The following is a 23,668-nucleotide window of genomic DNA, read 5'->3' as shown; positions in this document are numbered from 1 at the left end:
CACTGCATTTTCTGGCTCCTTGATCTTCAACTGCCCAGCTACTAGAATTGTAAGCAACAAGTTTATGCTTCATATAAATGAGCATTTTATCATATACCAAGCAGACCATGACACATTTTAACCAGCTAATCAACATAGAACATGTGCTGACTGTGTTTGGTGCATTGCAATAAGAATGTCTGGTTGAATTGTTGGTGATGGGCTACTATTCCTTGAGAACTGGAGAGCAATATGGATGAGGAATGATTAGAACTGGTATAGCAGAAAGGTATTATTGTCTGCCCAAGTCCTGTGCTCTCCCACACTTTTGGAGTTGAGCAAATGATCACTTTTCTAAAATATGAGACGTGGACTGTTTTGAGTATTAAAATCTGTGAGGGAAAAAGGAAAATGTTTTATAATAATTATTTAGTGGAAAATAAAGAATGACCCTGAGTTTCAAGTACAAAAAGCGGGGGCAAGTTTTTTTCCCCACAGAATTTGAAAGAACAGAATACAGTGAAGTAATTGAATAAATAACATGAGATATTTATAAGATAAAGTTTTTCTTTATAGAGAGAAGGTCTTGAATGTAAATGTGAAATATTTATCTTCTTGCTACTTACCATCGTTGGCTTTAAATGTGCCCGTCTTGTTCATTAATAATGAAGGGGACAGCAAAACACCATCATTCTTAAGATGACTGTACAAATTTATAATCATCTATCATTTCTAGGTGCTTACTTTCATTTATTAGTTTTCTAAGCATCAATATTAAACTTGTTCTCATTTAATGGTTTCTAGAATTCTGCAGGGCAGAGGTGAGTTTCCGATGAGGCTGAACCACGTTTGCAGTTGGTAAAGTCTCCGGTCTGAAGCTTATTTTGATGTCAGACTTGCAGAAAGCCCCTTAGTCCAATCCTTTCTGCTCCCTCGTGTGCTTCAGAAGACAGCGAGGCTGAAATGAACAAGGGTGTGTAAAGGAGCTGTGATTAGCACCCAGCTAGCCTGTTCTTTCCAGCCCTTTCACTGCAGCCTCATGTGCCTCACACCTGCCCCAAACCCAAGCACTGGGTTATCTGGGAAGCTGCTCTTGCTGCTTCTGCTTTACCTTCTGCATCTCAGTAAAGATGATGGAGGGACAGAAGTACAGCACAATGGACTCGGCTTTGGAAACGATTTTGAAATACCTTAAGCATTTGTTTTTACCTCAACCTACTGGATTTGCATTGGCAACACTATGTAAATATCTTATCCCCTGTAGGGGATAACATAGTCCTGTAGTCAAAACCTCAATGTCCCCCGAAGTGACCAGTTCCTATCAAGCTGGAGGGAAAGAGGGAGGAAAGCCTTGCACAGTTTCAAACTGGAATTTGGTTCACACATCTTTCCTCCAAATTGTTTGAAGTCTGTAGTCACCAGGATTCATTTTCAAAGCTGAAATAGGTGGTGGGACAGAGAACCATGTCTCCATGAAGAATGTTTGAAAGCTGATGCTCCCAGAATCAGCCAGAGAGTTGTAAATACAGTTTAAGTGAGGCAGAGAAAAGAAACCTGAGCATAGGAAAGAACATAGCCAATAAAACAGGGGACCAGAGAAACCTTTGCTCATGTCCTGATGTCCCCTTTTAATTTTATTTACCATTGGCTGACCTCTAGATATAGCTGCCTATTGTAAAACCAACCAACAATCCTACAGCAAACCGACAAAGACAGGAAGGACAGACCCTGTGCCTGTCAAAGAAGTCATTGATTTCATCTGCATTGTGTGGAGACTCCGTGTGACTCCAGACACAGAGCTCTGCTCCAAACCTGTTGAATAGCCACTTCTAGGAGGTAGGACCAGGGCTCTGGTGTTTAAAATGCATCTCCAGATCAATCACCCCAATGTTTGAAGAAAGCAAGTGAGAGAGACTATTAGGTGGCCCCTGGTGAGAAGCGGAAGGATTCTGTACACATTGTTCTAGAACAGGCCTTACCACAGATCAGAAAATACTTTTTTTTTTTTGTTCATTCCACCAGTTGAAACCAGGCACCATAATCTAGTTTGCTTATAAATGATAGAACTCACTTCCTATACCTTCAGGTGACCCAGCCTCCAAGATGAAGATGTGAATAGACTTTCTGATTGGTGAGGGCCTACCATCTTGTTCATAGATGGCATTGCACCATGTGCTCACATTGTAAACTAGGTGGTGATTCTTCCTGAAGACTTTTTAATAAATGCACTAATGCTATTCGTGAAGGTTTTAGTCACTGCCCACTTCCTGGTAGCATTCATCCAGAGTTCACAGCCATAGGGGTTTGGATATTGGAGGGACATACACTTCGGTTGCATGCATGACTCCATCTAAGACAAGGGTGGGTAAATGACTGTACCACACATTGTACCAGTTACTGCAAGCAGAAAAAAAAATAGATCCTCTTGTTCTATGGTGTGTGCATTAGAAAGTTGGCTTAGAGAACTGGTTTAAAAGCCTTTTGAATACAGAATAAAGAGAGTAATATTTAGAGGAGAAAGGAAAGGATGACTTTTGTGTGCTTCTTAATGCGTATGTACAGCACGGAATGGATTTCTTATAGAGCTCAAGAACAGAAGATTAAGAAATTAAGGATCATGATGCTTAAAATAGATAGCACTACTTTTTTTTTTCACTCGAAGCAAAGCAATCTGCCAGGCAGGTGAGGTTTCTGAAATGGTGACAATGAAATATCTAAGAGCCTGGGATGCTGTTCCTCTGCCAGTAAATATCCAAACGCACTTTTGATGAATATTTTAAAATTTACCTAGCAACGTGTAGATAAGCAGAACTGGGGGAAGAATCTTCAGATGCCCTTCTCTGTTTAGGCTGCTCCAAGAGCACGAAGGACTGCCTTCCCCTTAACACTGTTCTTCATGGGCAGAATCAAGCCAGCATCCAACCCAGTGCTTTTTAAGGTTGTGGATTTTCCTTTGTTTTTGAAATCAGCAACAGCTATGAAGGGAAAAAAATCATTCGGGGTATTTTTACAATCTGTATAATTGCTCTCTTCTCTTATCAGGTTAGTTTTTTCTTCTTTCTTCGCTTTGCTATAAATGCCATTACATCATAATCGGAGAAAGGGGTTAAATGTAGCTGAGGCTGTCACAAGAGTAGTGTGCCCCGCTGAAAACAGCATAATTGTGGCTACATACGTATCTTGTCACTGACCAGAAGTATACGTTGATTCTGTTTCTTAGGAGGAGTGATGATCACAACGTAGACACCACACCCTGCAATGGTCTGTTGATACACTGGGGACTGGTGCTGCATCTGTCTTCCTTTCTTGTGCCTCCCGTTGCATTTCTCTCCATGTCTTATCTATCATATTGTAAACACTGTAAAAACTGTAAGAGCACCAGTTCTCTGACGCCTCAACATCCTCATCTGGGCCCTACTAGCAGCAATGGGTAATACACGAAGGGAAAAATCACATAGCCTGCCCTAGACATTTAGTATCTATTTGCTTTGACCTGGAGGATGCTTTGCTAGTTATACTCTGTCTATATACTCAAGTCATACAAGAAAACCAACTTAAAGGAAGAAAGGGTTATTTTACTCTTGGCTTTGGAGGTTTTAGTTGGTCATGGTGGGGGAAATCACAGGGGGTGGGAGTGGGTAGAGCAAATCACAGCCTGAGGGTCAGTAAGGAGAGGGTGAGGCTGTGCTGGCTGTCCTCTCAATCTTCCTCATTACTCCATCTGGGTTCCCAGATGATGGGAGGCTACCATGTTCATTTAGAGCAGGTCTTCGCTCTTCATTAGTCTTCTTGAGCAATGCTCTCACAGACACACCCCACATGTCCTCTGTGAGTCTCCCAGATGCTTCTTAATCCAGTCCCACCACAAAGGAACCTTCGCTCCCTTTGGTATCGTCCACAGATACCAAGTCCACTACTCTCTTCAACTCCTCAAACATTTCTTGATCATATTAAATTTCTCTGTTATTAAGGTTAGTTTTCTTTTCATTAGGAAGAATCTGTTAAATTTTACAGAGGTCTGTAGAATGGAGGGCATGAGATAGGGAAAGGTGTGGTTTGAGTGGAGACAATTACTGGTGGGAGAAGTGTGGAGAATACTGTTGGCGAGGATAGACCTATCTATCCTGAGGGTACCTTGGGAAGGGCTGCTGGAAGGAGTAAGATCATAGCAAAGGGGGTATATCCTGCATTTTTCCTAATAGTCTCAAGATGAGGGAGGGGGATGGGAATAGTAGAAAAGCCTGCCTGTTTGCTTCTCTAATTCCATATGACGCACTGTCCCCCAAGAGTTAGTTCTCTTCTGTGCACAACCCCAACAACTGCAGTCAGCAGAACCAAAGACAGCTGCAGTCTTGCTGGGCAAGGGATAACCTGTGAGGATATTCATCCTTTCTAAGATCAGCAAGAATTGTTCATTGTGTTCATAAAATGAATTTCCAAGAAGACAGTCCAGTCACTTTGCTTACAATCCTTCCAAAGATTTCAGCAGGATGGAAACCCAGAGAGTGGTCCTGGGGGCCACAGCAGTCACACCATTCTCCCTGAGGAAGTGCTGACAACTCTCCCAGCAGTGTATCCCAGGATTCCTCCCCATCCAGGGCCCCCACAGCATTGCTGTTCTTCAGAGCCTCTTCCAAGGCTAACAAAGGATGCAGATATAAAGAACTGGCAGTAATTGCTTCTGATTTTGTCCTTCGAAATCCCTAATTGGAAGTGTCTGTTGCTGAACGAAGTAGGTGATTTTATATAGCACATTCCAGGACAGACATGTCAATAAAAGACACCGTGACTTTTGGCAAAAGACAAAATATTTTTATGAGTTTTTCTGATTTGAGGTAGACTTTTCTTTGAGTTGGAAATCAAAAGCTGGCTAAAAGATAGCCCAGTTACTTCTTGCAGAACTATAAAGGGTGCAGGTAAGAGAATGAGAAAGAGTAGGGTGGAGGACTCTGGATACAGCTGCTGTGTTTCAGGGTCTGTCAGCACTCCCATTACTGAAGCATCGGGGGGCTGTAATTTAATGTAACTATAAAAATTTACTCTCTGAATTTAAAGTTATTGCCTTGCTACTTACATTGCTGATATTTTGCATTTTTTTTTTTGAGGAGAGGAAAGGATGCATTTTTTTTCCTGTGTTAAAATTAGAAGAGAAACAGAAAGCTTACTTCATTTTTTTCTATTTTTGATAGCCCCTTGAAATAAAATAATATGATATATGCTCTTGATTTACACGTTTTTCTTCTATTTCCATGCACTTATTTTTATGTATTGTCTTAAACTGAATCCTCATTTTTGCCTTCTAGAATGTATGTGAGTACGAAATCTATTGTCATTCACATTGTTGCTCTCTTTCTAGCTATTATGCTGTACTAAACAAACATTTGCTACTATTTGTAAGAACGATGCTTTAGGCTCAGGCAAAGAAAGATGAATAAAGCGTTCTATGTGTTGATGAGCCCCTTACCAGCTTGCTTTATGTTCATACGTTACATGACAGTCTCTTCCTCTGCCCAGAGAGCTAACTGACCTCCTATGCATACCCTTAAATGTAAAACACAGCACAATATCATGAATGCTCATAAAGCTTCAAAAATAGTGATAGTTTTTTTTGATGTCCATTTTCTCCTTTCGAGCTGCCTTCCCTTTCCCCTAATTGAGAACCACAAAGCAGCCTCTTCCAGGGGATATTGGGTAATGGTTCCTCAAAGCTGTTCATTCTCCAATCCTTGGTATCTGTGAATGTGTTATCTTATATGAAAAGGCAGCATGGAGCTGTAGGGGAGATTCAGAGTGCTGGTTTGCCCACTTTAGAATACAGAGTCTGATGCTCGCAACCAACCATTGGACTGAGAATGGGGTCCCCAGTGTAGGAGATAAAGGACTGAAGGAGCTGAAGAGGTTTGCCACCCCATAGGAAGAACAATAATATCAATAAAACAGACCCCCCAGAGCTCCCAGGGACTAAACTACCAACCAAAGAGTACACATGGAGGGACCCTTAGCTCCAGCCACTTATGTAGCAGAGGATGGCATTGTCAGGCATCAAATGGAAGAGGAAACCCTTGGTCCCAGTGTAGTGGAATGCCAGGGAAGGGAGATGGGAGCCAGTCGGTGGGTGAGTGGGAGGGGGGGCACCCTCATAGAAGCAGGGGGAGGGGAGGATGGGATAGGGGGTTTCCAGAAGGGAAACCGGGAAAGAAGACAACATTTGAAATGTAAATAAAGAAAATACTCAATAAAAGAAAAGAAGAAAAGGACTTCCCTGCTTTGTGTATGAGTCCAAGTGCAATCACAAGGGTTCACAAGCTGGAAGGAGAAGGTCAGTAAAGTAAGTGTAGCTTTAAGAGAGGAAAAAGGGACTGCACGACCAGGAAAGTGGACACTGTCTAGGAAGGTCAAGGAAGTGAATTTTCCCCATAACCCTTAACATCTCAAGTTTAAACAACAGCAAAAAATTCATCTTGGACTTCTGATGTCTGGCATTTTGAGGCAATTAATTTATTTTGTTTCAAGGCACTAAGTTTCTGGTAACATGAACACCAGCAGCATTAAACTAATATACACAGTAGGCACAGAGTACATTACTCAGTTTCCTTTCTACAGATGGGTTATCTGACCAAGGAGAGTCAAATATATACTTCTATACTCTCCAGAAACAAACACTGTCTTGATGAAGTTATTAATTTTATGAATTTTCCAAGCTAGGAAACATGGCTCTCCAACATCCCATGTGATAACATGCAAAGGATCCCTAGATTGTTCCTCTGCATCGCAAGTGCGATTGCTCTGAGAAAGACAAGTTTGAATTGGAGGAAGTGCAGCTGTTTGAATTGCAAGTTGCTTTTTTTCATAAGATGGCATTTTAAATTGAGTGAGTGACTGACAGACTATGGTTATACAATTTTAAGTATTTGGTAGACATTTTCTCAAAAATTAACAACAAAATGAAGGAGAAGAGAGAACATTTGTCACCAATGATAACATTCACTCTCTTAGGTAAGGAGTCCAATTTTGGAAACCCTGTATTTGCCACCATGAACTTAAAAAGTTCCCAGGTCATAAGGACTCTCATACTCTGAATGCAGCTTTCTGGTATTATATAAAGCTCGTTCTGCCAATATTTAACAATCCCAGCAACCCCACAACCCCACAAATGAATACTCTCTAAATTGCCAGTCAGAGCTTCCTCAAAATCATCTGAGTCAAAGATCCATGAAAGTGTGAAATGCATCAACAGACTTTAATGAAACAACAGATAGACTTTGTGTTGACGTGAATTCTGATTCTATACTGCAGCTAGCCTTTAAGATACTGCTGTCTGCCGAGTTTGATAGTGTCAAATAATTTCCAGTAGTTTGCAAATGCTATTAAAATTCTCTTTTCTTTCCCAAGGACAAAAATCTATGTGAGGCTGAATTTTCTTCACATACTTCAGAATGTTTCAGAACAGATTGGCTGCAGAAACAGGTATGAGAACCCAACTGTTTCTCATGAAGTCATACATCTATGTAATTTGCAAAGATGCAAAACGATGCCAGTCTTCTTCTGCATTTTTATTTTGTCATTTCTAGTGAAATACTTTAGTTATGTTAATGCATAAGCAGCTTATTATTTTTACATAATAGATATTTAAATGTTTTTAATTAGAGTTTCCAATGTAGTAAATATTAATAGATAAGACTGACATGCACTTAAGCTTTACCCAATAAACCCAAAAGAGAAACAGAGGACAAAGGTTAAGGCAGTAGGTGGGCAGAGTTAGACTTTGGTGGAAGGGGAAGAATTAATGTCTGAAAACTATACCTACCATAGCCCTAATGGTGTAATCATATTAACAGTGTCTTGCCCCTTACAGTGAGAAAGTTCAGAAAGCAGAGTATCTCGATTGGTTAGAGTGGATGCAAACAAGAGCTCTCACTTACTGTTAGTAGAACTTCAGGTGTCTTTGTTGGTACCAGCTAACTGGTGTCCTCTAACCTTATCAAAGGTGCATTTCATTGTCCAGTAATTGTCCATCTTCTCAGTTCCTCAGAATGAATGCTCCAATTTGAATGGACAAGGATGCCCATTGCTAGACTACTTTGAAATCAAAAAACAAACTCAACCCTGGACAGTAGATAATTAGAGCATGACACCTGTAGTGGTTTGAATATGCTTGACTCAATGCAAATGGCACTCTTAGGAGGCGTGGCCTTGTTGTAGGGGGCGGGCTTTGAAGCTCCACCCAGTGTGAAAGAGACAGTCTTCTCTTGGATGCAGTCAAACCAAGGCATAGAACTCTCAGATTCTCCTCCACTGCCATGCTCCTGCCTTGATGATAATGGACTGAGCATCTGAACCTATAAGCCAGCCCCAATTAAATGTCCTTTATAAGAGTTGCCTTGGTCATGGTATCTCTTCTCAGTGATTAAAACCCTAACAAAGACAACACCTTTCACAGAACAAAACATGTGAGTTATGTTGAACTACATGAAATTTAACTCTAGGTAAACAGGAAACCAGATATCAGAAAATTCTTAGTATTCAAACTAAATATAGGGGATTTTTGAGGAGGAAATAGCTTTCACGAGCTCTCCTCTGGATAAAGAGACTATCTATACAACAAGGAGGGACTTCAACTTTATCTAATATTTAATTTCTTTTATCAAATGAAAAGGACAAAATGCTGAGCTGTAAGTTCTAAGTGATAGATGCTTGATGACTGCTTCACTAGTACTTGTTAAGTGTAGGATTACTGGTGGGGTCCCACGTCCCCTCCACCACAGGCAGTCCATGGTTTTAAGACATTTATTGTCATGGCAGAAAGTGAATAAGTAAAACAGTACCCCACTTCTCAGAGTGGGTCTGAGATTAAATACCTTTTGCAGGGAGGAGTCTCTGGAAAGGAAAGGTGATTGGCTAAGCCTTCAGGCTTTTGGGTACCTCGTTATAGTGGAGATCTATTTTGAGCATACATGATCTATGATCATGTCCTCTACATGTGGAGGGGCTTGGGGCATTGCCTTTATGTGACTGATAGCCACAAATCTATGGAGGGCTGCTGTCTAGTGACAGATCTGGTTTCCTGGGAGTCAGGCGAAATGCCTACCATCCCTTTCAGGATAACTGGGGTTTCAAACCTCATCAATTGGGAACCAGGGGGCCTTTCACAGTCCCACAGTTAAGGTTAAAACATTTTTTAAAAGATATTTGAATTGTTCAAAAGAGGATGCATTAAGTCAGGAGGCAGGATATATCCCAGTGCTCACTGTATCTAGGATAGGGAGGGAATATTTAAATTTCTCTTGGGTAGCCTCTGGGAAACCCTGTGCATTTAACCAAAGGAGTGACTGAACTATGAATTGTTCCAGATCTGACAGTGTTTTACTGTGGTGGGGAACTAACAGATGGTCCATAGGTTTCTGTGTGGAGCTCTAAACATCCCAATACATAACTAGGTCCAACACAGGTTAGACTTTGGTGAAGCAAGATTTTTGTCTAACAGAATCTACACTTCAGCAGGACTGAAAATAGAGACTATTATCCTCTTAAGAGAATGTCATTTGAATAATTTCCCCAGCACTGTGGAAGTTAGAGTGACCCATTAGAATAGACTTAAAATGTATGATTTATTAGCTGAAAAGAAGCATGAAACTTAATGCATAACAACTGTCATTTCTGAGTTTTTTTTTAAATTGGTCCTGTTTTAAGTTGCTTTCAAAACAGGATTTTTAGTAGGAAAGTCAAAAGTAGAAAATAAATCACACCACACCTATGTATTGTAGTATTGTAAGTGAATATCATGTGAAGTATTTTGTGTAAAGGAGAGAAGAGATGATCTAAACAAACAGAAGAAAGTTCTAGTCCTCGTGGCTAGCCAGCACTCCAACCCATGAAATTATGACCAAAGAAGGTATAGGAAGGGACATATGTGGGCCTTGTTAAAAGGAGGGAGAGAGATTGAGCAAGGAGCTGACATGGCTCTAGATAGGGAGCCGCCAATTGGGTAGTTACATCCTAGAGGCTGGAAAGGCAAGGTGATCCGATTTACCCGCTTGTCAGATGGCTTTCTGGGGAACTTGTGTTTTTCTGATGAGTTTGGAGCTTAAGGCAGAAAGAATGGGTTGAGTTAGTGATGGAGAGTGACTCATGGCAGAGGCCTGACTCTTGCAAATGAGTTGGGAAATATGAGCAGTGTGAAATATAGCAGGTGATGGCTAAATAACTCAGGGATGGTTATTGTTACTAGAGGGCACGAGGCAGTCTTCTTCTATTTATAGCGCACTGTTCTGAGTTTGTTCAACTCCCACCTCCGCCCTAAAACCTCAGTGTGACATCAGGCTTGAAGAGCAGCTTGTCTGGGTGAGGTTGCTTAGGGGGTTCCCACACAACTTCAAATTATTAACATTTCACTGACATTTTCTCAGGAAGGGGACAGGACCGCACATAGCCAGCTGTCAGAAAGTGACATTGAGCTGAGCTTGGAGGAAGGCCCTGGATACACAGGGGTTGATTTCTCTAGGTTACATCCATGGCAAAGTGGGGTCAGCTCTATGTTTCTGTATTCTTCTCAGTGCTTCATGTCAAGACAGCCCCCCAAAAAAAGACATTGTGTAATTTATCGGAAGGACCTTTGCTATTCACTTCGTCTTAACACTGAGCTGGGCTTCCTAGTCTCTCATTAGTTCAACCATTCGCTTGCTTAATGTGTGTTGAGTATCGGACCAGGTGCAGTTAAAAACAAAACTTGTCCTCAAGTGAAAGAGAAAATGGAAATCTGCAAATGGTAACTAGACTCAACTGACACAATGTGCTACGTTGATCAAGAGCAGAGAGTCACCAAAGGAAGATGTTCAGTGGTCTATTACGAGCAGAGCCAATGATAATGTTTGAGAGACCTATACTAGAGGCTTCAGGACAAAGGTGTGTAACTGACCAGGTTTATGATGCTCTTAAATATTTGTTCAACATTTGTTTACTGGAGAGAATAAGCCCCACATAATCCTCTTCTCTATTTCCCTGAGTGAGTCATGCAGCTCTGGTCCCAAGCTTGCATGCCCTATTTAGCAGGATAAAAGCTCTGTAGTTACCTGAGCCTGCTGTGCTCCTTGAAGACAGTCTCCTGTGGTATTCACAAGAATCCCTGGCACTCCTCCCCACTACTAAGTGGCTTTATTAAATTATTCCTCCCTAGCACCTACAGTGCTGTTTCTGAACGGAGCCCTAGTAAACACAGTTTGCCCCATTTCCTTTTATTTTTGAGCATCACCGGGTAGTTGCCATCTGGCCTTCTTCTAGCGCTGGGAAGAAACAACAGTCTGAGCAAAAGTTTGGAGGCTGGAGCGGTTGGGAGCAACATCCCAGAATGCAAGGTACCATCTGCAGGAGAGAAGAGGGAAAGATGCAAGGGGAGAGGCAGCAGCTTGGAGAAAAAGTTCCCTCCCTTGGTGCTGAGGAACAAACCCAGAATCTCTGGGGATGCTCGGCATGAGCTCTACCACTGAGCCACACTCCCAGCCCCCTGGAAACTAGTTTAGTAGAGCAGAGTTGGCATTGCAGGGCACTTAAGACTGATGAACCAGGATTATAGTTTATATAATCGATTTTGTGTTTTTTAAAATTCTGTTTTATTTAAGAGGGAAATGGTGAGTTTCAGAGTGTATATCTGTTGTAAATTCTCACTATACATTTATGAAAATAAATTTCCATGGTTTCAATGATTTTCATTTCACTCATAACTGTAATCGTGGTTTTTATTTTGATAGGTTATTCATTTCTACTTCTGTGTGTGTGTGGGTGTGTGTGTGTGTGTGTGCGCGTGCACGCGCGCAAGCACACATGCTCACATGTGGAGATCACACTGCATATAGAACCTGTTTTCAGTTTTTATACATAGTATAGCATTAATATAACATATTATTAAAAATCCTTTATACAGTTTCTATAGTGCTATAATAAAATTTCATCAACACACCTCTAGTTTTGGGCATTTGGTTTATCATTCATTTATCTGTTATTGACTGACATTCATCATTAATAATATTCATTTGGCTGAAATATGAGTTGGAGAAGAATGTTATTTGAATGAATGGTTGGAAATGTGCTATGGACAGTTGGAAATTGCTTTGGTTTGAGGTCTGAGTTGGGCAGCAATGGAAGAAAGGAGAGGTCTATGGAGTATTGTTATTCCCAGGTTTTGATTCCTTCAAGAACCCAAGTCGGGTTGTCTTCTTAGTTAACCACTGAGTCAGCATCAGTGAAAACATAAGTGAGTGAGGAAACAGACAGGGGAGGTCCATCCCACCACACTTTCTCTAAACAGCCTTCTAAGGGCCAGAGACATGGCTCATAGGTCAGCAATCTTGCTGTGAAAACATGAATACCAGAGTTTGGATTGCAGCCTCCAGAAAAAGCTGGTATATTCCCCCATAACTCTGTAGAAATGGGGTGGGCAGAGATAGGAGTGTCGCAGGGGTTTTTGCTACACCATTTTGTGCTGCCAGTGGATTGCACATGCGCACCTGCCCAGGAGCTATCTTTGGATCCACAAATGAAGGACACACACATACATTAGCTTATTTTTTAAAATGCCTTGACTGCCTCAAAGGCTGGGCATTCTTAAACCTTCTCCTCCTACACTGGCCAATTGGGGAACTGGCCAGTGAACACTTACCTGAAGTCTCACATGGGTGGTTGGCTTTATTTCCTGCCGCTTCTGTGTCCCATCCTTCTATCCCCAGTCAGGGCGATACTCTCTTGTTCTCTCTACCTCCTCACTCCCACAATTCTAAGTGTCCTGCCCTGTGTCCAGCCATTTTGATCAATCAAAAACCAACTGGGGACAAGGACCTTTAGCATTTGGGCACACAGACTCCAGATTGAATCAAAGCATTAGAACCAGTCTCCAACACAGGTGGGTCACTGGAGTTTAATGTTTATTCAGATTCAGCAAAAACAGTGAGTTCCAGGTTCATTAAGAGACCATGCCCCAAGGGATAATAAGATCGGGGGAGATAGAACAGGACACCTTATGTGCTTCTCAGCTCTTCACGTACACACTTGGCAATCCACACACACACACACACACACACACACACACACACAGAAAGAGAAGGGGGGAGACAGAGATAGAGAGACAGAGACAGACAGAGACAGAGAGCTTCTAAATCAGTTGCTCATTCTTAGGAACCACTACACTACTGCCCAAACTCTTGGCACACTAATTCACTCTAGTGAGTCTTACATATTTGTTGTTTATTTTTTTTTTTGAAGCAGAACTCAAAAAACTAAGAGTGTTCAGCAAAGAAGTTAATGTATTTAGCTTCCTCTTTTAAATGCATTTCTTATTACTTTTGGACAGTGGGCAAGTACTTATAACAATTCCATCAATGTGCAAAGCAATGTGCTTACTGCCTTAGCAAGAAAGGTGTACACTCTGCCTACCCCATAACTTACAATTTAGTTGAGGAGTAAAAGCAGATACCCAGTAATTAAAAAGGGGTGTGACTTAAAGAGCTATGTTTATTTGAGAGTGCATTTACTACCTACAGAAAAGGAGTAAGAAAATGTGATAGGAATGTTAGCAAGCACAGTAGAAAGCAGAGCCAATTTTATGAACTAAATGGAGTTTTTGTGATTTTTGCCTGACTCTCTGTAAAATGGGAGCAGGAAGTGGCTGGCTCACATGTGCTGTATAGCAGATTAAGTTTTCTGCTGTAAACGAAGGTCTCTGTACTTATTTAGCCAGTGTTTCACCCTTTAATCTCATCTGTGACCCGGCTTGCACAGGCAGCCTCAGAGACAGGCAGACCTGGACTCTAAAACATGCTGTGGAATATATGTGAATAGTTCACTATTTTCTAGTGCCATGATCTCACTCTGGGAAACAATGCTTATGTGCTAATTGAGCTAATGAGAATGTATTAGCTGTTGGCTTAGTGGGGTAATCTGATCGCTACTGTCTCTTAGGTAACCTAGCCCTGCAAGATAATGCCCCTAGAATAAACCAGAATTCTCAAGTGTCTGTGGGAAGAACTCGCTGGGCGGGGTTGATGGGCAGTGTGAAGTCCTGAGATGCTTCAGGCCAAAGGTGCTTCACTTGAGCTCCATGAGTAGAATTCAGAGAGCCTGCGTTTCCTTTGGCTATAACTCCAAGGAGCTAACTGTAGTGTTTGTGGTACTTTGGCTCGTGTCAGTCCCTGATACAAGATCTTTTTGCAGACAGTCATTTCCTATCTCATGAAGTTGGTCTGTGTTTAGCACTGTGAAGGGAAACTGTGACAGTCTTCCGGCTCCAGTTAGATCTCATTATTTAATGCCTTGGAAAAATATAATACTATTTTACCAGTTTGTCTGTAAGATATTTTGATATTAGTGGTTAAGTATAAGTTGTCTCCTTTAAATGTCCGTGTTTTATTTTGTACTTTTGGCAGTATGAACATGAGAGAGCATCATAAACTAGACAAAAAGACCTTGGTGGAAAAAAAAAAAACAAAACAGGTTGGAAATTCTGCTTAGGATGAGTACCTTGGAGCCTTTTTTTTTCCTTATGGAAATTCTGCTATTTGCAATACAAATTCTTCCTGCTTTTCTGACACAAGGGGATCCCACCACCAGTCCCTTTCTATGGGGGAGAACTTGGACCAGCTCTGCTGTCAGTTTATACAGTGAGATCCTCACCATATGCAACTTTCAAGGCTGGAAAGATGACACGCCGCCAAAATGGCTGGGAAACATGGAGAAGCAGAGAGCTCGTGGCTGGACCACCGTACAAGGAGAAGTGACTTCTGCGAAACTCCATCGTGCTGCAGGCTGCTGCTGCTCTCCCTCCTTGGCTCTGCAGCTTTGTGACACTCACGTAGTATCGGTGACATTTTACATAAATAAACTAACAAAACCCGGGTGCGGGAGGCACTCTGTCCAACTATTTGGCTTGGCAGATGGTATTAGATGTGAAAAGGAAAACACACAGTAGGGCCAAAGACCATTTCCACCCCTCGATGTGGGTGGGTCCCATTGTCAGTGTCGCCCTGGCCTCTAAACTACACATGAGCTCAGCTTTTGATTAAATCTGGTTCTGACCCTGTCTTCTGCAAGACCTTGACTCCATGACAGGACAAAGGTGGGAGAAGGGGAATGAAGGGAATGGCTCGATTCTAGCACCTCTGAAGCCGCTGATGGAGAGTTGTGGAATGCAACACATCTGCCGGGAAACGGTACACAGAGAGGCTCTTTCTGGCCAGTTTTGCTTATGTGTTCAAGGCAGAGTTGAACAGTCACCAGTGAGAAAGTGCAGATTCTGCTCCACAAAGGCCTTTGTAAGATTGCCTCTCAGGGTCATGGACCTGGGGTGGCTGTACTTTGTCTGTCAGAGTAGGGGTAGAGTTAGGCCCAATAATAAGCCTGTTTTAAGTGGAATTGCTTTCCCTATGGCTTATTTAACTTTCTTTAGCCCTTGTGCCTTCTTATTTATTGCTATTTTCCACGTGACTTTTGTTTAGTTTAAATATTGTTTGTTCTAAACACTGGGCTAAGATAGAATGAAATCAAAACTTTCAGACAGGATTGTTTTGTGGCCAGAACCAGGAAAGAAGACAGGATGCATAGGGAATTTATGTATCTGAAGCATGAGCACTAGTTTATTTGGGATATCATTGTACCACAAGGGACTTGCCAAGCTGTACTTCTACGACAAGTTGTGGCAGAATTCTTCACAGAGATACCCTGGTTGTCTCCATGGAGGACCTCAGCAGTTTGAGTAACTGACCTGAATACCCTGGAGAATCTGAGGCCATACCTGCTCTCCCACAACCACATCTCTTGAATTCCAACTGGGAATTGCTTGAAAATTTCATCAAATGTCATCAAAAGGCCACACAGCTAGAACTTTTCTAGTTCTAGCGGACATCACACATGTTCTTAAAGTCATTCATTTATCAGATTCTTGTTGGCTACAACTTTTTTTCTGTAATCTTTATTGTGGAGATAAAGATTAAATACCAGCCAAATAGCTGCTGGTGGTTTGCTCAAGAAACCAACCTTGATGAAATTATTTGGGATTAGTGGGAAATTTCCTTTAATCTTCTATAAATGCCATCTCATGACCAAAATTTATGAGGGCGATTAACGACTGTAAATAATGTAAGACACATTAAAACCTCAAGTCGCAAAAGAGCCAGAAATGTTTAAGAACAATAAATAAATAAAAACAGTAAATAAATAAATAAATTTGAAAGTTATTTCTTCTTAATTACATCTCATCAAAGTGCAGGTTAAATTTACAGGTTGAATTTTACTATCTTTAGAAAAATGGCTAAGTTTTGCTCAACTTTGTTTCCTGATAGTATGTCAGTGGGCTGCTATGTCTTGTGGAAGATAGTATATTGAAACTTTAGCTTTATTTCACGGGCTGTGATATAAGTTTATACTTATTTTCCAATTTATCTAATGTCTACTTCAGCGTACATGCGTTTGACTTGATTCCTCTGAAAAGGAAAAAAAATTATACTGACATATAAGCCGTAGTTAAAATAATCAATAAAAAATTAAGTATTCGACTTTCTGACAGGATGAAACTTGGAACAATTTTGTTTTGTCTTTTGCTTTTCTTTTCTTTTTACTTTTTGCTTTAGGAAAAATGTGTGCCATGTTAACAGGAAAGTGAAGCAGACTTTACACACTGTGGGGATCTGAATTGTTTCTTCGTTTGTTTTGTTTTGTTTTTTGCTGTTTCTCCTCAGGCAGCAATGCGAAGACTGTGCTCTCTCACTGCCAGTGCATGTGATTCTAGTGAACGGGGTGAACACAGAGTCCCTGTGATGCAGCAATTTAACCAGTAGGTCTGAGCCAGCAGTGGTACGAGATCTGTTTATTATTTTACTTTCCTTGAGATTTTGCAGTGATATTATTCATAGCTCTGGACATTCTTTTGCCGTCCATGGATCCTCTCTTTCAGCCTCGTTATTTGATGTCTGCGGCAAGCTGAACCATAAAATCAAATGCAAAATGGTTCTTGTTTATTCCTCTGGACAGAGGGACCAGAGCGCAGCTCAGTGATAGGAAACAGTAGGCCTCATTCCTCTTTCTAAAATGTACAAAAGCACATAGTTGTCATTCTTCAAACCGTACGCACACCACATTTGAAGCATTAAGGATTAGCAGAGCCTTTACGTTTATGGACAATATGAAGATAAACAGAAAATGCAGAGATTAAGTTGAATAGCTACAACTCTACGTGGCAGAGCTTGGAACCCTAATCAGATCTGAGCTCATATTCTGAGCTCTTGTTCTCTAAACCCGTATTCCAGATTAACTGAGCTGCACTGTTCCACCATGATACGCCCTTTGTTTGCATATTGCTTTCTGTGTTCTGAAGGCATGTGGCTCTCTCCTCTTCCTGTGGAAACCAGTAACTTCCTCTCCTAAGTCAAGCACATTCATCAAGACTGCTAATAGTTTTAGAAGTTGGCAAGACTTCCCTGAGAAGGGAACTAAAACAACTTGAAGGTCAGTAAATGATCTGGAGAGTTGATTGCATAAAGGACCTAGCAGAACAAATGTGAGGGCTTTGTGGAAAAGAAACATAGCAAGGAAAGGATAGAAAAGCAGCCATGGCTGAAGCCTTGGATGTTCTGGAAGGGCAGTGATGGGAACTTGATCATGCCAGATCTGTACTACTGTTTAGAACTGTAGACAGACAGACAAACAGATGTACACACATATAGATAGATGATAGATCTATGGATAGACAGACAGACGGATACTTCTCTGGATAATGTAGACTTATACAACTAAGCCACTGTAAGCTTGTGAATAAAAACAATCACAGAATATTTTTTAAATAGCAAAGAACATTCCAGATGTGAGAAAAATCTACTGGAGGAGGAAGAAGAAATAATGGATAGTGGAGTCTGCTGTTTTAATGGAAATTAATGAAAATTAAAATCATGATAGGTAGCTTAAACTCCAGGGGGAAAAACCAAAGGCAAGGAGAGTTGCTATATCTCAGATATATTTTGTTGGTAAAATAGACTGGACTTGGTGATTGCTTGGATAAGAAGATAAATGGGAGAGTTTAAAAGGAGTTTAATGCCTGGATTCGGGGTTTGTGAAATTGTCTGGGTGGAATGGATTCCATTTACAGAATTGGGGAGAGCTAGATTTGGAGCAAATTGGAGAGAGTTATCAAATTTTAATTCTAAAAATTACATAGTTGAACTATTTTGAGAAGTTAGAGAAGGACTGTTAACTAATCATCTGGATACAAAACAATCTAGTTTGATTTCTGTTGATGTTGTAAACATCACGACCAAAGGCAATGAGGAGAAGTGAAGGGTTTATTTGGCTTACACTTCCTGGGAACTTCCAGACAGCAACACAAACAGGAACTGAGCAAACCCCGTGAAGGATGGCTGTTTACTGACTTGCTCCCTCTTGCTAGCAGTAAAGCACTCCTAGTAGACAAGGCCTTTTCCCACATCAATCAACAAACAAGATGATTCCCCCATGCAGGTGACCACAGGCTAATCCAATCTGGACAATCCCCCAACTAAGAGAGCCTGTCAATTGACTCCCTCACTGTGTCAAGATGACAGCTGAAACTAGGTAAGACTCATTTTGGATATGTATGTTGAAAACTCACTGACGTGTCGATGCAATTTGAACCTGTTTGAGTAGTAGATAACATTTTGCTGATGAATAGATTTTTAGTTAGAAAGAAAGAAGGGCTGGGTAGTCAGCTCAGCTTGTGCTCAGCTATGGTGTACAAAAGTCTAGGTTCTAGCCTTTCCCCACAAAAATTGTCCGTGGCCCCTCATGTCTGTAATTCCAAATCTTGGGAAGTCGAAGCAGGAAGAGAATCAGAACTTAACGTCATCCCTGGGAATATGTTTAAAGATGCAGGTGAGTGTCAGAGCAGCCTCTCTGACAAGGAAGGGAGGGATAGTGCTTTCCGAGTGAGTCAATCTGAAAGGCCACAGTGCAGGGTTACAGTTGGCAAGATGAGGTTTCTAGAAGCAAAGAGGAGATGCTGTAGTATTGGTAAGAAGGACTTTGTACTGATAGATCAGACTTGATCTGAGTATAAAGGACGACAGGACACAGAAGCTTGCTGCATAGGGAGAAGTCACAACACTTTAAGACAAGAAGAGAAAGAGCTGCTTGCGTCAGTTCAGGGAAAGTAAGAGTCGCTTTATTGCACACTGGTTCCACCCAGGAGGACCTAGGCTCCCACTTTGTCCCCAACGACTGCCTGACACTATCTGCTGTGGGGGTGACATTAAATTGTATGGATCCAGCTCATGGGTCAAAGTAACACGTTTCACACTATTCTACTAGATAGAGAGATACTATAGTTTTACATTAGAGAACTTTTTGGACTGTCGTTTTTTCCTCGTTCCATTCTCTGACTAATTCTAATCCATTGCTGTACTCAATTACTTTTCTCCGTTGGCACAACTGGACCACCAAATTGCCACCAAGGAACTCCCAAAGGCTTCAGCTTGGAGTGCAGGTACGGCCAGCCCTTTTTTCTTCACCGCTCTTCTGTTCGTGATGCCCGAGGAAGTGGATCTTCTTGCCAGAGCCATGCCACCTGCCACTGCGATGCTATTCTATACCTCTGCCAGCTTGAGCCAAGTCCTGGGTGGTGAGCCAAGTTCAGCAACCTGATGAGCGAAGAGCTGACAATGTGACGGCACTCTAGTTACCAGGGAGCCTGGGATGATGGCTTGACCCACATTTCCAATTTCCAGGAACAGACAAGAACATGCTTGCTCAGTTCAGAGCTTACAGTTCAGCCAACTTTACATCAGTGCCCATGGCCAATGTCCCTGATGATGACTTGCGAGCATTTGCATCTCGGTTGAGCTCTTTTCTCCTAGTCATTTGCCCTTTCCAGCTTTAGTCCCAGCCTCTGACTCTGTAGTCCTTTAAAGGATGACTTTCCTGCAGCACCATTCCTAGTCATTGAACATGAGAACCCGAGAAAACACTTAAGGGCCCTGGTGGGAGGCAAACAGCAATGTTACTCCCGAAAGAGCTGATGCAATGGGACCCAGAATAATGGAAGTGACTCAATTTTAGACAGAGCTAAACCTGATCATCAGATGCTTCTGAAAAATCACTAGATCCTTGCAAAGACACTTTGAGCATTTTAGACCCTTTGAATGAGAATAAGTATCTTGAAATGTTTCTTATATGTTAGAAAAAATGTTACAGGAAGTCATCCGGTAACAAAAAACATCAAGCTGCCGATAAATAATTTCTATTTATTTTAATCTTAAAAAAATCAAAGCTAAACTAGGATCTCTCTGCTTAGTTCCCATAGTCCCTGTAGTTCTTTTGTTTTCCTATAAATCGTTGGCTCTTTTGCCAGAAAGATGGTTCAGCATGTAAAGCTTCCAAGCCTGACAACTTGAGTTCTATTTCTGGGGTTCACTTGGAGGAAAAGGAGAGTGGACTCCTTAATGTTGTCTTTTGACCTCCTCATGTGTGTTGTCATTTAATTTAAAAAAAATTAAAAAAAAAAAAAAACCTCCTCAGAGAGTCTCATTAATGTTTCTGACTTGGGATGCTGGATGGCTCTCAGAGCTCCATTGTTGCCTTGTTTTTCTCTTGTGGCATTCCTTATCTCGCTATGGAGAGCAACATTTTGAGATCTTCCTTTCTCTACCTAGAAGTCCTTAGTCTCTGAAGGCAGACAGTAAGACTTCTAGTTAAAGTTTATAGATGCACAGCCACTGCTGAATACTTTGTAATAACATCCTGCTTACTTTGTCTTATAATTGTGCTGGTGGAAGTCAGAAGGCTCCAGGCACTTGAGGAGAATATATACCTAGACATCAAATGCTCTTGAAATCTCCAGTGGTTTACATCCAACCACTTATTGGTGTTGCTCATGGATCTGAACACAGCCTTTTTGCTTCCTTTCAGCCACTGCCAATATTTATCTTTCGTTTCTTCTGCTTCCCACAATTATCCACCTCTAAACACTATCAGAATTGTCCCCAGGCAGCTAAACTTTAAATGAGATTGTAACTCTTCCATTTGGGCCTTGTTTCATTAAACAAATATGTGGGTGCTACATGATTTTGCCACAGATACTGCTTATGTGGGAGTTGAATTCATACTGTGTTTACAGCTAAAAAGGAAAAAAAAAATCCAACACTTTATTGGACGTGTACTAGCATGTGGGTGAGGCTGAAGAAAATAATTGAGTGTTGAAATCAAATAGAAGCCTGGGAAAATATTCCTTTCGGATGGGGGCTGACAAGAAAGGCCAACGGCTGGCACACAGTGATCTCTAAGTCAGCCTAGATTTTCCAAATGCTCTGTCAGGAAGCAAAGTGCTCTGGATGAATCTGGTCCAACCAGAGCAATTCAAGGTAAAACTGATTTTTGTCTGGATAGAAGACGTTCTACCACAAAGTAAAAACCATGTGGTGCTACTCTACTGAATGAGAAATCTCCTACACTTCTTGAACCGATCTATCTAGTGATAATTCTCATTTTTGAGGGCAACTGCATCCTATACAGTTGCAAGAAATGATGGCTTTGTGAATATGGAAACATTGCTGTCAGAGAAAATACAGAGTTAGGACCCTGTGAGCCCTGAGGGAGAGAATGCTTATAACTAGACATTGCCTTAACAGCCATATTTAACTACAAGTTTAACTTTGTCATTATGAGAATGGGGCCCGAGTGCCTTTGACATCTTTTCTAATTCTACACCATACCCACAAGGCTCAAGCAGGTAGGCCCAGATAAGATCTTAAAGAAATACCTCCCATATTACAAATCAGGCTCTTGTTTTCCTATCACTTCCTTTATGTAGCCATTCATGTATTTGCTAGAAGTAGTAAATGGCTAAGTCTTAGTCACAGTGTAACCTGAGATCCATCCCTCTTTGTTTAAAACCCATCAAGTAAATTGTCCCTAGGAACTACTCATAGGATAGCACCCTGGTAGGGAAGGGTGTAGTCTTTTCTGTCCCCCCACCCCCCGCCTGGTCTAAGTTCCCTTTCATATGTTGTCTAACTGGAGCTGAAACCCCCACAGTTTGAAACCTCCTAGCTTCCAACAGGTTAATGCAAGGTACTCCAAGAATGATCTTCTGTCTGGACCTCTGGTTGCTACTGAGAAAAGAAGTTCAACTTTTAGTGACTACTAAACTACTAGTAGTTTAATTAACCAGTTAAGTTAGTAGCAAAATTCACAGAGTTTTATGTAAAACACACTGGTGATACCGGTTTTCATCAGCTGAGCAGTACAGTTTCCTGTGAGCTTCTGTTTAAAGAAGCATTTAAAATATAATGTTGGTTTATTAACACTAAATCCATAACCAATAACATCATAGCTCACATCTGCACATAGCTTTTATAACATACATATTTCTCCAAAAGACATATAACAGCCTTCCTTACTCTTAGAAATACCAGACAGCATCTCAGTACTACCCTTGGGGGTCATTTAAAGCATGCAATCAGCAATAAAGCCACAAAATGTGCCACTAAATAGCTGCAAAGGACACTTATTTATAATATGAGAGGTAGAAGAAGAAAAGTAGAGCATCACCTTGTTTGAACTCAGCTGAGGACCTGTGTGTCGGATGACTCACATTCCTCTGCTCTGTGCACATCCATGAATAACTGTTAAAGCGCCGCAAGTGTTGATTTGGGGCTTACAAAAGATGTCAGTGAGCAGATGAATTTGGAAAGAAGGAGTTCACAAATAGTGACAAATGTATCCATCAGTCCACCTACCTTCCCTTCTACTTCTTCTACTCTTCGACTCTTCCACCTATTCATCTGCTTGCTTTCAGGGCTTGAGGCACAGAGAGGTTTTGGTCAATGTACTTGGAGTAATCTATATTGTGAACAGGACATGCTATCCTTTGAGATCTAGGGCTGTGTGTTTAAATGTAGCACTACATTGTTGCACGCACACACTCACCCAGGAACTATCTGAATTCCCCAATGAATACGAGACGCACGCACGCACGCACGCACGCACGCACGCACGCACGCACGCACGCACGCACGCACGCACGCACGCACGCACGCACGCACGCACGCACGCACGCACGCACTCCAGTTAATTTTAAAGTGTTTTAGCTACATCAAAGAGTGGGTATTCCTAATTCTTCCCGCAACTAGCACTTACTTCCCTCCTGCAGTCCTGGCTTAACACCTTCTAATACTATATTTTATCTTTGTTACCCTGGCTTCTCCTGGGCGGCTTCCTAGTCTTAGCTATCCAAGATGCTTCTGGGTGGCCCTTTCGGGGGCCTGCATGCTTTCTCACCTACATTTCGGATGATTGTCCTTCTGCAGCTCTAAATCTGATCTGTCTCCCTCTGAACCTTGGCAATTCTCTTTCCTTCCTTCCAATTCCACACGTCCCCCTAGCCCCCAAATCCAAAGGTCCTGCCTCAGTCTATGTGCCCAGTCCTTGGCCATTGGCTCTTTACAGACCAATTGGGGTCAAGGACCTTCAGCGTTTAGACATGTAGAGTCCCCAATTTTGTGGGCCAGATTAATTCAAAGCATTAGAACTAATCCCCAACATTTAAAATATGCAAGTCATACGGTCATCCTTCAACTTCAAGTTGAAGACCTTGTTGGCTGCAGTATTCCTGTCTCTAGTATAGAGTATGCTAGAGAGTAAGTTCTCCATAAATATCTATTGAATTATACAATAAGTGACTTGCAAG

The 23,668-nt window shown here is 41.5% G+C and overlaps 2 long non-coding RNA genes across 3 annotated transcripts in view; one reads left to right on the top strand and one right to left on the bottom strand.

Moving 5' to 3' along the window:
* The window catches only part of LOC108350372 (uncharacterized), a 59,202-nt gene extending 37,020 nt beyond the window's left edge, over positions 1 to 22,182 (top strand). Inside the window, exons 3-5 of one of the 2 annotated variants that reach the window (XR_010065185.1) lie at positions 7,372 to 7,446; positions 18,469 to 18,561; positions 19,438 to 22,182. This is a non-coding gene — a long non-coding RNA (uncharacterized LOC108350372). Of the gene's footprint in view, positions 1 to 7,371; positions 7,447 to 14,390; positions 18,562 to 19,437 lie in introns of both variants that reach the window. The other variant, XR_010065184.1, reaches the window with a different exon arrangement.
* LOC134486360 (uncharacterized) lies at positions 668 to 22,936 on the bottom strand. The gene is made up of 2 exons (XR_010065186.1): positions 22,719 to 22,936; positions 668 to 937 (listed from the first exon to the last, which is right to left on the bottom strand). It is a non-coding gene; the product is annotated as an uncharacterized LOC134486360 (long non-coding RNA).
* Positions 22,937 to 23,668: the final 732 nt, after the last annotated feature.

The sequence above is a fragment of the Rattus norvegicus genome, chromosome 3 (assembly GCF_036323735.1).
Source record: "Rattus norvegicus strain BN/NHsdMcwi chromosome 3, GRCr8, whole genome shotgun sequence".
In the NCBI taxonomy this organism is placed as follows: domain Eukaryota; kingdom Metazoa; phylum Chordata; class Mammalia; order Rodentia; family Muridae; genus Rattus; species Rattus norvegicus.
This window is presented reverse-complemented; position numbering and strand designations above follow the sequence as displayed.